We start from the raw sequence: 18,913 nt of genomic DNA, 5'->3' as shown, positions 1-18,913 counted from the left end.
TAATATAAACCTTATTTTGAACTATAATATATTCAAAAAAGACTTTTTTAAAAAAAAAAAATCACAAATCACCTAATAATTATAACAATAAAGCGTAAATTGAAAAAATTATAATCTATTCTATTTTAATAAGAAATTTAATAGGACAATAATTCAATAACTTGACAAGATGGGCCATCATGATCATCAATTATTTTAAGTTAACTCATCATTCCAAGTACAGTAATATGGCGTGCTCACGTAATTCACAAGTTACCAAGTGCCTTCTATATATACAGCGTTTGGTTTTTAAATATTAGTGCACTCTAAGCCTATGTTTCTCCTCTGAAGTCTTTTCAAATTGATTTTGACATTCTTTATCTTATATATATATATATATATATATATATAAAATTTACATAGTAACTCCAGTTGTTAACGAGTCCTGATGCGATACAAAATCTATAGATCAGCGTCGTTTGCTCTTAAGTCTCACTGATTAGGATAAAGTCCGAATGCGGACATGATTTCTGTGCGTTAGTTTCATATTTGGCCAATCAAACCCTTGGAACATATTTTTATTATCATACACATTTCGCGCTGGCCTACAAAAAACTTTCATTATTTATGATTTTTCGTTCACTCACATAGGGAATTTTTGAAAATTATTGTTTAAGGAGCTACAATAGAAAGTTATTTGAGAAAGAAGACCTAAAATTAAAATTAAAATTATATTTTCAATGAGTGATGAGTGATGAGTCATGAGGCGTGGGGTTTGCTTTCCTGGAAGCAACCCTTGATTGGATTGATGGATAATTTAAACTGCTTTTCCGTGGAGTACAAATTATGGTTTTTAGTTTTCCATCCTTGTCCAAGCTTTACAAATTTTCCTCCTTCCACTCCAAAAAAAAAAAAGAAAAAAAGAAAAAAAAATAAACATATATAAAAAAGAAAAAGGGAAAAGACACTAATTTTTCTAGAGGTAGGATTGATAGAAAATCACAGCAAAAAAAAGATTTCAAAAATGTTAAGAATTTTTTTCTAAGATTTCAAAAATTATAGGAACATTCCTTGAAGTTTGTCAAAAAAATTTATTTTATAAAAATAAAAATTTTAAGGGAGGTCTGGGATATTTTTAAAATTTCAAGACAAGTCAATAAAATTTTAAAATCTCTGAAGATATCAATGTCTTTTACCCAAATAAAAATTTAAAATATTTTAATTAGATGATAAAAAATTACCTATAAAATCTAAAAAAATATTTGGCATATATATATATCACGATTCCTGATCACGACCTCCTGAAAAGAGACAATTAAGCAAGGCTTGGAGGACCCAGAATGTACTCCGGGGGATCTCTCCGATGCTTAAGTCAAGGATTGACTTGAGATATTTTTTATACAACAGTAAAGTAGAGTTTAGAATGAGATATTTTAACCTCTTCTTTGATTCCCTATTTATAGTGAAGGAGTTTGACCCGAGGGTGATACATCATTTATTGGTGAGTTATGACGTGGGTGTGAATTGCTCCTGTTATTACCCCATTGGTGTGGATCGCTTTGTCCATTATAAGGCGGACGTCAATTGCTCCGGCCTAGCGGTTGATTTGGGTGGTAACTTCCCTCATTAATGCTGCGCTCTGGTATGCTCTAGGTAGGTGATATATTTTGGCTATATCAGTTGTCCCCCCTTTAGTTTTGAATTTTGAAAGTCGTTTCTAAAGTTTGAAAGTTGTTCTTGTTAGGCTTTGTGGAGCCTAGTTGTGTCTGATCCCGGATGATGACCTGATTTGAAATAATGTTGCGTGTTTATTTTATTTTATTTTATTTCATTTTATTTTATTATTTTTTTTACCCTGTTCGTTGCCTCTTTATCTACAGCTTGCCGAGCCAGGTTTGGGGCACCCTTTGGCTTACCCAAGCCAATCCAACTACGCTTTTGGCTTTGCTGAGCAGTTCTCCGTTGGGCCTTTGTGCTGAGTAGCTTTTCATAGGGGCATTTTTACCGAGCAGTTCATCATTGGACATTTTTTCCAAGCAGCTCATCGTGGGGCATTTGTGCCGAGTAGTTCATCGCGGGGCATTTGCGTCGAGTCGCTCATCATGGGGCATTTGTGTCGAGCAGCTTTTCGTGGGCATTTGTGCCGAGCAGCTCTTCATGAGACATTTGTGTCGAGCAACTCTTCATGAGACATTTGTGCTGAGCAGCTCTTCGTGGGGTATTTGTGTCGAGCAGCTCTTTTGGGTCAGTCTTCTTTGCTTAATGAGTTGTGCTAATCTTTTGGGCATCTTTGGATCTCATGAGTGTTGCTCATCAATTAGGCCGGTCTTCTTTGCATAATGAGCCGTGCTCATCTTTTGGGCATCTTCTAGCCTCATGAGTGTTACTCATCAGTTGGGCTGATATCCTTTGCCTCATGAGCCGTGCTCATCTTTTGGGCATCTACAGGCCTCATGAGCATTACTCATCAGTTGGGCCGGTCTTCTTTGCCTAATGAGCCGTGCTCATCTTTTAGGCAACTTCTGGCCTTATAAGCATTGCTCATCAGTTGGGCCGGTCTTCTTTGCCTAATGAGTTGTGCTCATCTTCTGAGCATCTTTAGGCCTCATGAGTGTTGCTCATCGGTTGGACCGTCTTCAGGCCTCAATTGAGCTAATTTTTCTTTGCCTAATGAGCTGTTCCGTGCATCTCTTCTCCCGCAGGGCCTTGAAATGTGTAGCAACACTGTCTTCTCCAACAGAAATACCAGCATCATGTTTTGAAGATGTTAAAGTGTGATAATCATACTGGATTTGAAACAGACTTATTACAAACCATGGACAGCTTGCCTTGTCAAATAAGATTGGATTTGGTAGGAGGCTTGACAAGCATTCTTGTATCAGAAGAATGGTTTTGTTCTCACAAACTAACTTGATCAAAGGAACCTCTCTAGGAAGACGCTCCCTATGGGCCGATTCCACGCTCACTGAATTTTGATTTCGTGGACTATGGGACGCAAATCCTGCAAGTCTGTGAACCTCACAAAGAAGGTATTGCTTTTATCAATGCATCTCTTGTGAGTATGGTTTTGATAGTTGAGGTTAATCAAGGGAGAATCGCCAAATCCATCCGTTCAATTCTCGAGACTCCATTTTTGCGACCTCTAATGCTATGATCAAGATCCTGTTTTTCCACTCCTACCTAGGGTTTTTTCCCTTCCTCGTTCTCTTTGCTGTTCTAAGGTTTTGAAAAAGGCAGCAACAAAAATTTTTCAATCTAAAAATTGCGAGCTCCCGGACCCCAAATCGATATGAACAAACGGGTGATTTTTTGATTTCAAAATTTAAGATTTAGCGTTTAATGGTGCTGGATGCTCTTTGCGTCATCCAATGAGGGGTGGATGATTCATTTGAGTTCTAGTTCTAGTTTTTTTTGATGGAGATAAAGTGTAAGTTGTCTTCCAACGGTGAGGATGACGGTGTTTTCTCCATCTCAGATATCCTGGGTAACGTGGAATTATTGAATTTGATTTTGTTTTATATTTTGATGGGTTTTGATGCCAAGATGGTTGTTCAATCCAAGAGGTATTTACAATTTTGATTTCGTAGGGGTTAAAGCTGTGTGTACGATGATTGTGTGTGCACCATGTGTTTGACCATTTGCGGCTTTAAGTTTTGTAGATGTTTCAGTTTCTTTTCTAGTTGGATTTCATGTCCGATTGGTTGTTGCACCAATTTTATGGTTGTTCTCTCTTTGTTTCCGATCGAAGGCTATTCCTAGTTGGATTTTTTGGACATGGGGTTGTAGACTTGGAAGTGACTCATGCTCATGGTAGATTGAAGTTTGAGATTAAGATTTGCGAGATGTCTACTGTTGACGACGGTGATTTTGTTACTATTTGTTTTGATTATGGTGTGGATTTTTTAGTTGATTGGGCTCCAGGTGCTCGACAGAATGTCACTAAGGAGCTCGGTTTTGCTGTTTGGGATTTAGTAGATTGTAGTTGCTACAAAGGTGCAATTTCAGTGTGCGTTGCAATTTCAATTCAAATTTCCAATTGCAATTTCAAATTCACTGTTCAGAGCACTGTTCAGCACACATGAATGTGCAAGAGTCATTATTTCCAACCCCATGGTGCATTCGCCCAACCGATTTGAATTTCAAAGCTTGACTTTGTTTATTTGACTAGCAGTGTAGTTGTCATGACCCCACTATGCATTTGGGGCATAGGTCATTGTTCAATCAATTAAATAACTTGAACATTCTATTAATTATTATTAGCTACCAAGGCAGTGCTCTTCAAGCATTGAAACTGTGACATCTATTTGTTTTTTTTTTTTAAAGAATTATTATTGTATGATGGAGAAAAAATCATACCTTGAGAATAGGCACGTTGGCTACATAAATCTTGCACATAGAAACATGAATTGTAGTCGGATTCGCATAATATCCAGAATTTCCCAATATCACAAGTTGGGTCCCGGTTATTCGTCTGTCAATTTTCTTACTTGGCTTTCTCAACGCGGGCAAAACGCCATTGATGTGCTTGAACATGATAAACCCGTACCCTTTACTTTTCCTGGTCACCGTAGGTGGAGAAGAGATTGTAGAGGTTCTTGATGGTAGTGTCCCATCCAAGGCCGTGAATGAAGAGCTAGCGCTGGGTAGGGTCCTGATCGGCGATGGATCAGACGGTGTCGAGTACGTCTAGGTGTTGGATGGCAGCATTTTAGACGATCTCAATCGAGCCAATGCATCGACCTTCAATTATTTGATGTAGTCATGATCAAGAATTGAAAGAGAAAACCTCTCAATAAGTTCCCACAGACGGTGCCAACTATTGTAGTAAAAAATAGAACGACCTTCACGATCCCTGATCACAACTACCTGAAAAGAGATAAATAAGTAAGACTTGGAGGACCCGGAGTGTACTTCGGGGAATCTCTCCGATGCCTTAGTCAGGTATTGACTTGAGAGGTTTTTTATGTAATAGTAAAGTAGAGTTTAGAATGAGATACCTTAGCCTCTTCTACGAGTCCCTATTTATAGTGAAGGAGTTTGACCCGAGGGTGATACACCATTTATTAGTGAGTTATGGTGTGGGCATGATCGCTCCTGTTATTACCTTGTTGGCGTGGATCGCTTTGGCCATTATAAGGCAGGCGTCAATTGCTCCGGCGTGGCGGTTGACTTGGGCGGTAACTCCCCTCATTAATGCTGCGCTCTGGTCTCCTCTAAGTAGGTAATATATTTTGGGTATATATATATAAATCAAGTAGGAAATGCGTGTTGATTTTGCATTAGACTCGGAGGTTTGCAAGAGTATATACTAAGATGTGAGTGCCTTGGGAAGACTCAATTAATTGTTTTTTTCATTCTAAGGGCATGAAACTCCAAGTCTAGTTTGAATGTTACGGCCTCCAATTTTTTTGTTTTTGTTTTTGTTTTTTTTTGAGTGAGAGATGTTGGGGGGGGGGGGGGGTTGATTCTTAGCAAATAGTCTATTACTTTTTTTTTTTGTTGGTAAAAATGTTCTTGACCACATGGTTAATAAGTACTTAACCAATCAACTTGAGGTACCCTAACTTAGTAACATGATTGATATAATATGACTAACTTGAATTCCTTCTCTTCTCTTGTAGAAGCACCTTAAATTTGGTGATTAATGTCGTCTAAATGTGATTGAACTAACTCTTTAGAGATGTGTCTTTTTTAATGTAGCTGACATGTGACCGACTTGACTTTCCCCCTAGGCCAAGGGAGGTCCTTTGATCACGTAATTGGTACAAAACTAATGTTTTTAAATTAGAAGACGTCTTTTGCCATGTGGTTAATATGTGATTGACTTGACTTGTTCAAACTTGATGTTCATTCTCAACCGACAATAATTAATAGAAATATTGGTAGTTATATATAATTTTTTTTCTTTTAATATTTCATAACCCAAGATATCTAAGCCTCTTTCGGATCCAACTAGTCTTGTTGGAGCAAAGCAGCTCTTTTTAGCTCCTATCTCCCTTCAATTATGAATGAAATTTAATCTATCAAATGGTCTATTAAATAAAAATTTTATATCAAATAGGAAGTTTTGAAAATAGAATAAATACTTCAAAATATTATGAGCAGAAAAGAGAGATTGAAAATTGCCTCTCTCTCTCTCTCTCTCTCTCTTTTTTCTTTCAATTAATAGTATGGATAATTATTGTTAATAAATATTTTTTTAAAATATACAAGTACAACTAGAACATATATAATATCTAAATTATAATATATATATATTAAAAATTTAATGATAAAATTAATAAAATTGACATCAAAATCTTAAATTTATTTTTATTTTTAATCTTCCTTTGTGTATTTAAGTTTTTTTTTTTTTTTTTAACTCAAAAAAAATTCTAGTGGATAACTTTACTCTTGAATTTGTTGAAATTCTGCTATTATTAAATTCTTATCTTACATTTAAATTTTAAAATTGAAAAATAATATTATTAATAAAACCTATAAAAAGAAGCTCATCACATGTATTAGTATGAACTGCATACACATATTTATCTGTGTGCGTGTCTTGAATTTTCTCTTATAATATATGCGAAAGAAATTAATAATGAAAATTGGTTGATCTAAATTAATTTTGACCCAATTGTAACAGTGAACTATTCACATGAAATAAAAAACGCAAAAGATCTGCATTACTTTTATTATGAAATAAGAAAATAAAAAATAAAAATAAATTAAAGGATGTCATTTTATGTTGGAGAATACAGATTGATGATTAATCACTAGTTAAATTTAAAGAAAAATGAAAATATTCACAACTACATCAGGAAAGTTTCCTTAAAAAACAACCATGAAAATCACTTTATGTAAAATCAAATATTCTAAAATTCTATATCGGGGGTTCAATTTTAGGCAGATACACTCATGCAACCAGCGATACTTGTGAATGGTGAGAGTTTATTTTGTGAGTTAGCGGGGATCGTGAATGGTGATAGTTCACTCTGTGAGCTAGTAGGGACTATGGATGGTAATGGAAATGTATTCTGGGGGTCGGGTTGGTCGAACGTCCAACTGATGTACGGAAGCTGTATCCGCATACGGACTTTGCCTTGATCAGCGAGACCTAGGGGCGAAGGACGCTGATCCATAGATTTAGTGCCGCACTAGGGGATCTGAAGGGCTCATTAGTGGTTGGAGTTCCTATGTAATAAAAAAAAAATTCTAAACTTCTAAAAAAATAGAGATCAAAATTTTAAAACAAAAGAGATCACACGAGTAAATGAGAAATTGTAAAAGGTCTTGGATTTAATTCTTCAAGAAATGCTTCTTGATTATTTAGTGCTATTTATGGTAGATGCAAGCAGTTAACCTTGAATTCGGTAAGTAAGTAATGGTCCAAAGGGCCGTAATTATACACAAGAGAGAGAGATTACAATAATAAATAGATATAAGTCATATTCCAATTCATAATCAAAATAATTGATGCAAATTAATTTCTAGTTATATTATTATTATTATTATTATTATTATTATTATAGAGAAAATTTATACAGAGCTTGTTAGGAACCTGTGAGCATCCAGATCAAAGTGACACCAAAATTTTAACGTGATTCAGTCAATAACGACCTATGTCCACGAAGCACACACCAAATATTCACTATCGCCGAAAAAATTATAACTCTCACACACACTCTCTCTCTCTCTTCCTCACTGCTCTCTCTGAGCTTCTCTGTGCTCTCTCTGCACTATATTTTACATCTTCCACAACCCTTTATTTATAGGGCTTGGAATTTAAATCACAATTAAGATAAAATTAATCATGAATGGAAGTTACAATGGAGAGGTTTAATGGTGGATAAATACACCGCGTTTCTGACTTAGCTCCTAGCTTGCAACGCGTCTCCAGCTGTGTCTCCTGGCTGTCTTCTGGCTCCAGCTTTAACAATATCCCACTTAGAGACAGAGACGCTTCCTCAACCAGTATCATGAATGAATGATGTGCTCAAAATATGTCTTCAGGCATGAAGACCAACTGAAGTTGAACACAACTTCAGCTTCTCTGTAGTCACCACCTTAATTAACATATATGCTGGATTTCTGATACCTTGGATTTTTTCAAGTATCAACAGACCGTCGTCTATCAGAGATATGACGAAGTAGTAATGCAATCCAATATGCTTAGTTCTGGAATGAAATGCTGAGTTCTTCGCCAGATGTATCGCACTCTGACTGTCACTGTACAAAACATTCATTTCCTACTTTAATCCAAGCTCTGTTAACAAACCCTGAAGTCAAATCATCTCTTTACTGGCTTCTGTCACTGCTACATATTCAGCTTCTGTAGTGGATAAAACAACAATTTTCTATATCTGTGACATCCAACTAACAGCTGTTGAGCCAACAATGAATATGTACCTGGTGGTGCTTCTGTGATGATCAATCTCACATGCAAAATCAGCATCTACGAATCCTCAGATTTTCAGATCACTTTTTCCAAAACATAGGCACTTATCAATAGTGCCACGAAGATATCTCAAAATCCACTTTATTGCTTCCCAGTGTGTCTTCCCTATATTTGACATATACCTGCTGACAGCTCCCACTGCTTGGCCTATATTTGGTCTGGTACCAACCATAGCATACATTAGACTTCCAACGACTGAGGCATATGGAACCTTAGTCATGAAGTCTTTCTCTTCATCTGTCTAGGGACACTGATTCTTTGAGAGTCCCAAATGACCTGCCAATGGTGTATTTACAACCTTGGCGTTGCTCATGTTGAACCTCTGTAAAACACGGCTGATGTACTCTGACTGAGATAACTGCAACGTGCCTTGTTGCTTATCTCTAGAGATCCGTATCCCAAGAATCTGTTTTGCAGGACCCAAGTCTCTCACATCAAATTCCTCTAACAGTTGCTTCTTTAACTTCCTGATCTCTTCTATATTTGATCCTGCGACTAGCATATCATCGACATATAACAGTAGAATAATATAACTAGTACGATACCTTTTGAAGTAGCAGCAGTGGTCGGCATTGCATTTCTGAAAATTGTTCCTCTGCATACAGCTGTTGAATTTCTTGTACCACTGTCTAGGAGCTTGTTTGAGACCATACAAACTCTTTTTTGATTTGCATATAAGATTCTCTTTGCCTTTTTCTGAAAAACCTTCTGGATGTTGCATATAGATTTCCTCATCAAGATCACTGTGAAGAAATGTTATCTTCACGTCTAACTGTTCAAGATGTAAATCCTTTGAGGCAACAATACTCAGAACAGATCTAATGGTTGTCAGCTTCACAACTAGTGCAAAAATGTCGGTGTAGTCAATTCCTTCCTTATGTTCGAAGCTTTTAACTACCAACTGAGCCTTGTATCTCTTGGAGCTGTCATGCTCCTCTTTGATTCTATAAACTCATTTGTTGTGAAGAGCTTTCTTACCATTGGGCAACTTAGCTAGTTCCCATGTTTTGTTGGAGTTAAGAGACTTCATCTCGTCTTTCATTGCAAGCTCCCACTTGCTCGCATCTCCTGTTTGACATGCTTCAACATAGCATTCAGGTTCTCCTATATCTATAAAAAGTAAATAATCAATATACCTTCTATTTGGTATATGGGACCGAGTAGATCTCCTAAGCTCCGGTGCTGGAGTAGGAGACGATGGTGCGACGATTTGCTCCACTGGTTCCTCCACCTGAGGATTCTGGGTATTTTGCTGATGTGTCCCAATACATTCTGAGAGGACCAGTTCTAGTCCTTTCTTCTTTGGGGCATAGTTGTTTATCTGGAAACTAACCCTCTTTTGTTTCCTGACTATACAATCCTCACACATGTCAATCTACATTGACTGTAGACCACTCAATTTTTCTTTTGAGTGCATCACCCTGAGTCCCTTCTCGCTCATGTTACCAAGTCGTTGGTGCCAAATGTTGCTATCGTCATTTCTTGCAACAACTGAAATAGACATGGAGGCATTGGAGGTTAGAAAAAGTGTTCCAATTTTCTTACCTCATGCAATCGTTAGTACACCCTTTGAAACTTTCCATTCATCGCCAATGAATTTTGTCATGTATCCCTCATTTGTCAGCTGACCAACTGAGATCAAATTCTTTCTCAGGTATGGAATATACCTGACATCCTTTAGCTTCCATATTGACCCATTTATATTGATATTCATAACTCCCTTGCCGGTTATGTCGCAAGGTTGATCGTTGCCAAGGCACACCTTTCCAAAATTACCTGGTCTCCTCTAGGCAATCTCTGCAGCATGTGTCATGAAATGAGACTCCGGAGTCCAAGACCTAAGACTCCTACTTGCTTTCCAAAGAGCAGATCAACATCTCATCATTCTCGGAAGCAATATTTGCTTCTATCTTTGCCCTCGTCTCAAATTCTTTCTTCTAACTCCTGCACTGGTTCTTGTAATGACCAGTCTTTCCACAGTTTCAACACTCAATAACTTTTGTGCTCTGGGAACTTGTGTCTTGAGTACCTTTGGCATTTCTGGATTTAGACCACCTGGGCCTAGATTTGTCGCGGTTGTTTGATCGTCCATGCCTATTTCCTCTACCTCGACTCTCCATTTCAAGGCTGAACTCGAAGTGGAGCCATGGTTCGACTACATTCTTATTTCCTCCATCAAAATCATGCCGACGACTTCATCGTATACAAGCTTCGATTTTCCAGCAGAGCTACTGATAATAGTGACGACACCATTCCAGCTTTCAAGTAACTGACTGAGAATCAATAGAGCCCGAATTTCATTATCAAACATTATCCCGACTAAGGCGAGTTGATCAAATAACTCATTGAAGTTATTCAAATGCCTGTTGAAACTCTCACCTACAGACATGTTCATCGTAAATAGTCTTTTAATGAGATGTACCTTGTTTGCGACTGAAGGCTGATCGTATATATTAAAGAGCGCATCCATCAGAGACTTGATGAATGTTATATGCTTGATATTGAATGCCACAGATTTCGACAACGTCATTCTGATGGCTTCGAGGGATTTTCTATCAAGCAACTCCCACTTGTCCTCATTCATGGATGTTGGCTTACCCTTCAACAGTAAGTGTAATTCCTTCCCAAACAAATAATCTTCTATCTGCATCTTCCAAAAACCAAAATTGTTTCCGTTGAACATTTCGATTTTTGAGCTCTTTTCATTTGACATCTTGATTTGCTGATGTAGAGATAGAATTAGCTCAAATGGATAGCGCAGTTGGATCCGGAACATTCGAAAAGCTAAAAATGGTTCAAGTTGCTCGAAAAAAGGACCCAAAACAACTTTGAAAAGCTCAGTCAAAGTTTGGTCAAACCTGGTCAAACTTGGTCAAACATGCTGACATGGCACTTGCTAATGTGGCAAGGGTGGGCCCACTGATGACGTGGCAGCTAACATGGAAGGGGAGGGGCCCACCTACTGACGTGGCACCTCTGGCTGACGTGGTGCTGAGGCGGAGGGTCAGACCCGAGTCAGGAACTGGATCTTGGGTTGTTCTGGTATGAGTCAGATTTCGGGTCGGGTTGGGTTTCTTCTAGGTCAGGTCGAGGCGGATTGGGCAAGGAAGACGCGTGCAACGAGTGCAGTGTGTGAGGGACTGGTCACCGACGTATGGTGAAGCGTCTTGCTCCGTCGGGGGGCTTGATGGTGTGTGAGCCATCGTTTGAGCTCCGTTGGAGCTCCGACTGGCACCCTTCTCTTCGTCTCAGTGAGATGAATGCAATGGTGGCCTCAAAGCGCATTTTTGATCAATTGGACAGAGCTCTGATTTTGGGATCACTTCCGATCTGGCTTTTCTGCTCCAACCGGGCTCTGATACCACTTGTTAGGAGCCTATGAGCATCCAAATCAAAGTGACACCAAAATTTTAACATGGTTTGGTCAATAACGACCTACGTCCACAGAGCACACACCAAATATTCACTATCGCCAGAAAAATTACAACTCTCACACACACACACACACACTCTCTCTCTCTTCCTCACTTCTTCCTCTCTGCTCTCTCTGAGCTTCTCTGTGCTCTCTCTGCACTATATTTTACATCTTCCACAGCCCTCTATTTATAGGGCTTGGAATTTAAATCACAATTAAGATAAAATTAATCATGAATGGAAGTTACAATGGAGAGGTTTAATGGTGGATAAATACACCGCGTTTCTAACTCAACCCCTAGCTTGCAACGCGTCTCTAGCTGTGTCTCCTGGCTGTCTTCTGGCTCCAGCTCTAACAGAGTTTGAGCTATATCAATATGTCATCTCTATGCACCTTATGAGATAATGGTTGTCTTCTATAATAGTTGCCTAGGCATGTTCCAAATAAGATGAATAACTTAATTCATGTTGCTACAAGAACTACAATGATAGGTTATCTAGGTGACACATATGACAAGTGTCGCTTGGACATATGGTAGTTGCCCATGCAAGATAAACTATTAATCTTCAAATCATTTATGGAATCACAATGAAGATTGCCCATCCATTTGAAGGTTGTCCATTCACCAGGTGAGACGAACAATTAATCGTCAATTCAGGCGATAGAGGTTGCCCACTAATCAGGTAGATGATGCCTTATTATTAGCGATAAGACAAGCAATTGTTAACATTAGAGTTACTTATAATAATTGTAGACACCCCATTTTTTCTGGCCTTTATATTGCAAAATCTTGGGCTTTTGTTCTTTTTATTTCTTCTTTTTATTTAATTTTGGTGTCATTTAAGATCTTTAACTAGGCGTAGTCTCTCTTTGTAAATCACTCATCCTTACCATCCAGATCTAAGTATTCACGCATTAGGAAAATTTTACAATAATCTATTGTCATTTATAAAGACACGACATAGAAAAAAAATAAAATAAAATAAAACAAAATACAAAAAACAAAAAGAAAAAAACAGCCTCAGCCATCCTTGGAGCTCCATTGGGCCAGCCTTCCAAAATTCCTGCACATATATTCAAGCTCAAGTTAGTTGTAGCCTAACAAGAAGCCTAATTTGGGCTTATTGTGAGATTAGGGCCCACTGTGGGTCTGTGGCAATTTTAAAAGTCTAGGTAGACTTATTTTGGGTTTTGAGGCCTATGGTGGGCCTAGGTTGGTCTAAATGCCTAGCCTAGGGGGAAGCTGATTCAAAAAATAAAAAATAGATGAATAAATAAATAATAACAAATAAATAAACAAATAGCAATAGGGGGGAGTAGCCTATCCTAACCTAGCTCCTTATGTGATTCCCTTGCAAGAAGGCATTAATTTTGCTTACGTAACCCTCCTCTATAGCCATAAAACTTAGTAGACTCTCTAGAGTCCAATTTCCTTTTTTGGCCCTTATCACCCCTTAAGAAAATGAGGGGCCAATCAAGATCCTTCTCACCCTTTTCCTTGCTTATAAATATAGAAGGGTCAAAAAATGAGTAGAGAGGATAGAAGTTGGAAGCCCCTAATAAAGCAAGAGAGAAACAGAGAGCGAGAATAGAGATGTTGAAGAAAAGAAAGGTAGAGTTGGAGGAATTGAAGAGAAGAACTAGAGAGGGAAAAATTTGACGCAAGAAGGCTTAATTGATAGAGAAGAAACAAAGAGAAGAAAGAAGCTGAGCAGGGGCCAAGATGAAAGGAAGTTGGGTTCAGAGGTCAACGAGTAGAGATATATATTGAAGAAGAAGTTAAAGGAGGTAACTACCCCATACCCTATTTCTCTCAATTTTGTATATTTGGTTTTGTGTTTGATTAAGTTGGCAGAATATTCAAAATTTGTTCTCAAAATGTTTTAAATATTGTTGGGGTTTATGTTTGTTTAAACCCAAAACTAGAACCTGGAGTACCCCCCTAGTTAGAAATCAAAACCCTAATCCTCAATCTCCAATTGAACCCCCAGAGTGTGAATGAAATTTTAAAAAATAGAAATAAAAATAAAAAACCCTTCAAAAGCCCCAAATAGACTCGAAAAGCCTTACGAAAATTTGGGTGAAAGGTAGAGTTGGAGGAATTGAAGAGAAGAACTAGAGAAGGAAAAATCTAAAGAAAGAAGGATTAATTGATAGAGAAGAAACAAAGAGAATGAAGAAGCTGAGCAGGGGCTAAGCTGAAAGGAAGTTGGGTTCAAAGCTCAGCGAGTAGAGATATATAATGAAGAAGAAGTTAAAGGAGGTAACTACCCCATACCCTATTTCTCTCAATTTTGTATATTTGGTTGTGTGTTTGATTAAGTTGGCAGAACATTCAAAATTTGTTTTCAAAATGTTTTAAATATTGCCTAGAGTCCCCCCCCCCCCAGCTAGAGCTCAAAACCCTAATCCTCAATCTCCAATTGAACCCCCATAGTGTGAATGAAATTTTAAAAAATAGAAATAAAAATTAAAAACCATTCAAAAGCCCCAAATAGACTCAAAAGCCTTAAGAAAATTTGGGTCACCTTGACTCGAATACCCTAAAGGACCCAAATATCGAGGTTAACTTGACTTGAATGCTCGGGGTTAGATTACACATGACTTGGGTTAATAGACCCTGACCCAAGTCAAACCCAGCCTGAATACCAGGGTCGGTAGGACCAAAGTACTTGAGTCAACCCAAGTTCTTGCTCGAGTTAGCTAACCCAACCACCTGTTGACCTGGTCAACTAACCCAAAAACCTAGACCCATTCACCCTAAACCTGACTCAACCGCTCATGTGACAACTCGAAAAATTTCATTCAATTTCTTTGATACCACTTGTAATAAATATTTTCATACAACGGAAGACCTTAAATACACATTACCAGAGTACTAATTATCCCAATATAACAATATCGTTTCCTATACCACAATTTACATATCCCTAAAAGAATAGACTGAATATATCAAAAACATAATTTAATAAAATATCTATTTTAAATAAAACCTTCTATCCCACCCATGCTTCCATTGCGCTACTCTGATTACTGCTATCCTTCACATGACATTTGAAAATATTAAGTAATGATGGGGGTGAGACACCTCTTAGTAAGATGGAATAAATTAGTGCCAGTGTGTGGCAATGAGTTTATATAAACGTATGAATCATCTCTTAATTACTTAAATGAAATAACAATTTAAACTATACTCATACCCAAACAATTTCATATCACATATTATTTTTCAGTTCATAACCCGGCTTAAAAGACCCATACATATAAATTACCAAATACATGATATGTACACATATAAATCATTTCCTAAGATTGAGGCGTTTCATACCGCCGTCCCCCAATTAGCCGTAATATTAGGTTCACAGTTCGGCTCAAAAGCTCTCTCTATATATATAAACCACAAGTTACATATTCTACACACATATTAAACATTTACTGTAGGATTGTGGTGTTTTGTGTTGCCGTCCCTCAATTAGTTATTCATACAAACATTTACCATAATTAAGCTGTTTCGTACTGCCATCCCCCAATCAATCGTTAATATTCGGTTCATAGTTCGACTCAAAAGCTCCCTATATATAAAAATCACAAGTTACATATTCTACACACATATCAAACATTTACTATATAATTGAGGCATTTCATGCTGCCATCCCTCAATAAGCTATTCATACAAACATTTACCATGATCGAGGTGTTTTGTACCACTGTCCCCCAATCAGCCGTTAATATTTGGTTCAAAGCTCTCTCTCTCTCTCTCTCTCTCTCTCTCTATATATATATATATATATATATATATATATATAAACCACAAGTTACATATTCTACACACATATTAAACATTTACTGTAGGATGCCGTCATCCCTTAATTAGTTATTCATACAAACATTTACCATGATTGAGGTGTCTCGTATCGCCGTCCCCCAATCAGCCATTAATATTTGGTTCACAGTTTGGCTCAAAAGCTCTCTCTCTATATATAAACCACAAGTTACATATTCTACACACATATCAAACATTTACTGTATAATTGAGGCGTTTCGTGTTGCCGTCCCTCAATCAGCTCTTCATACAAACATTTACCATGATTGAGGCGTTTCGTACCACCGTCTCTTAATCAACTATTCATAACAACCATTTATTGTATGATTGAGGCGTTTCGTGCCGCTGTCCCCCAAACCAGCCATTCATACCATCACTTTAACACACACCAGTATGTTTTGGTGAGCGTTTTTGTCGTGTAGTTTTATTCGCAAGTTTCAGTTATCCTAAGCGTGATTTGTGTGTTATCGTTAATGTTAAATATAGGTTTCATGGTTTAAGATTATATGTTTCATGTTTTAAAATTTGTCTAATTTATGTTACAAAATTTGCGAGTAAGGTGAGGGTTTCTAAATGTATTCGTAAGTGGTTGAAGTACAATGTCCAATCATTCACATGAATACAACATACTATCATATTATAGCTCTGTATGTAAAGACATTGTCATTCATAACAAACTACTATATCTATCCAACGTTCCCTGAGTTCGGTATATAACATACTTTATCCTATATCATCACAAAATGTTCTATCAGGCTTACTTATGCTATAGCATAGTTATTTCTCATGCCCCACAATTTAGATGTTAATTCATATTATAACTTATGCACCATCATATCATCATTATTCTACTTTAATTTCATGCCACACAATTTAAGTAGTAATTCATAATATAGAAATTTGCTTGGGATAACTATATTTTTCTGTTGAAAATAATGGTATAACAAACTCTAGGGTTTTACTCAACCTCATAATACTTGTTTCTCAAAAATATACCTCTAACAATAATTATTCAAAATTCCTATATACCTAACCATTCAGAAAATCATGAAAAACATTTATGTACTTAAAATCTCAGTTTTAAACAGTTAAATTTCGAAAAACAAGCTAACCTAATTTATTCTCCTTACCTGATTACTAAAAATGTTTTTGCAAGGATCTTAAATCGACATTTGCAGCGTTCGGAGCACAAAATCCTGTAATCATATATTTTAATTTAATTAACTAAATTTTGATATAATTACTATCCTAACATTCCAAAAATTTAATATAATCAAATCTCTGCAGTTTAATTTAATTCCAACATATTCCCAAAAATCTAATTTAATCAAATACCTGCAATTTAACTTAATTTCAAAATGTTTCCAAAAATATAATTTAATCAAATCCCTATAGATTAACTTAATTCAAAAATATTCCCAAAAATATAATTTAATCAAATACTACAATTTAATCAATTAATTTTTCTGAAAATAACTGACATAATTTATTATCTTTATCTTATCCCACAAGTGGTGCCTACGACGTCCCAATGACAAATCCACTCCGATTAAAATGTTTGTGACAGAAATTGGAACCCAAGGATATTTTCCGTTCTTCAATTGACGCATGATTCGCTGAAAAAAATTGAGGAGAGAGAAAGAACTTGTGGAGAGAGAAAGAGAGAGAAATTGAATCTGAGAGAGAGCTATGGGGGAGGCAGCGCTGGAATGTTAAATTGAAATTGGAGATTCTTTGAAGCTTCAGGATGATAATTATATATATATATATATATATATATATATATATATATTCCAATAAGTTTTTTTATTAACATTATAATACTATTTATTTTATTTTTTATTTAATTAATATAATATAATATAATATAATATAATAATAATAATATTATTATTATTATTTTTGGATCAGTTCCATGCATATTATTTTTTGGGGTGTTACATTCTCTCTTCATAAAAATTTCGTCATCAAAATTTGCTGAATATAACCCTAAATAAAACTCCTTCTCTTACCACCAAGAACTCTATAGACAAGTTTTAGTGTTACAATACATGTCCTTAAATCAATTCATTCCCAACTCCTGCTTCCAACTCATCTCATGAGCAAGTTTCTAACTCCTGAAGTATCACAATCTTAGTTCTTAAAATTATTTTATCATATTTAAAGTGAACATATTCCTACTAAGTACTCACAATAAAAGCATACTTAGTTTTGCGTCTTGCCAACTAAACAAGGTCTTGCATCTAGAATGTAACTATCAACTTTAATAAAGAGTGCTCAAATAGTACATTAGACTTCATAGTAGGAAATCTTATTAGTAATACCATGACAACCAAGAATCCAATAATTCATGGCATATTTGTTAAGCCTAATTCCCCAATACCCTTATGATCGCTTTTAAAACCCTTGCACCACAGAACTCCACAAGGAAACCACAGCGACAATCTTGTCCTACAATAAAAACAAAGGTGAGTATCAATCTTGAAAAACTCTTGTATTATCCATGAAGACAATAGGAAACTCATCATCATAGGCGGCACTCAAACTTAATTTATTATTGTCCTATGCTAAGATATTATATTCCTGCGTGCATACACGCCTATAGACCCAAACCCAAGTTAAATAAAATTTAATTCACAACCTAATATAGACGTTGGCATTTATTTATACACACATATATCTTTGACTCTACTATTCCTTGAAATACATTACCTTACTAAAGATTTTGGAAACCTTTGGTACGAAAATATAATTGTAAGGCAAAGAAACTTTCTAACATGCGGCAGTGAAACAGGATCATTATCCAATAACTTTAATTCTTTATTACAATCCCTTAAAACTAATGTATGCGGGCCTTCATAGACTTATGCTTGGAAGATAAGGAAACTGAATTAAGCAAACCAATTAAAAAAAATATTAATTTCCTAAATAACCTAAAATCTTGCTTCCTAAGCAATAGTATCCTAGAATTCTGAAGATTTGCCTCCAACGAAATCACCATAAATAAATAACCGAATATACCATTGACATTAGGAAGTTAATAATAATCTCTTGGTAACAAACTGCATTATTTTTCCATTATCAGAAAGAATTCAACCACAAATTGTAAAAATGCAAAAATGAAGAACGAAGACCACAAATAACTTGAAGGAGACCACAACTATTTTTCTTTTCAACTAACTCAACATGTTGTGGGTTGAACCCTAAATGCAGTGGCTCAGCAATTTCAGTAGCAACTTCCTCAACAAACTTTTCT

Source organism: Malania oleifera, chromosome 8 (assembly GCF_029873635.1).
Source record: "Malania oleifera isolate guangnan ecotype guangnan chromosome 8, ASM2987363v1, whole genome shotgun sequence".
Taxonomy (NCBI): Eukaryota; Viridiplantae; Streptophyta; class Magnoliopsida; order Santalales; family Ximeniaceae; genus Malania; species Malania oleifera.
Note: the sequence above shows the minus strand (reverse complement) of the source record.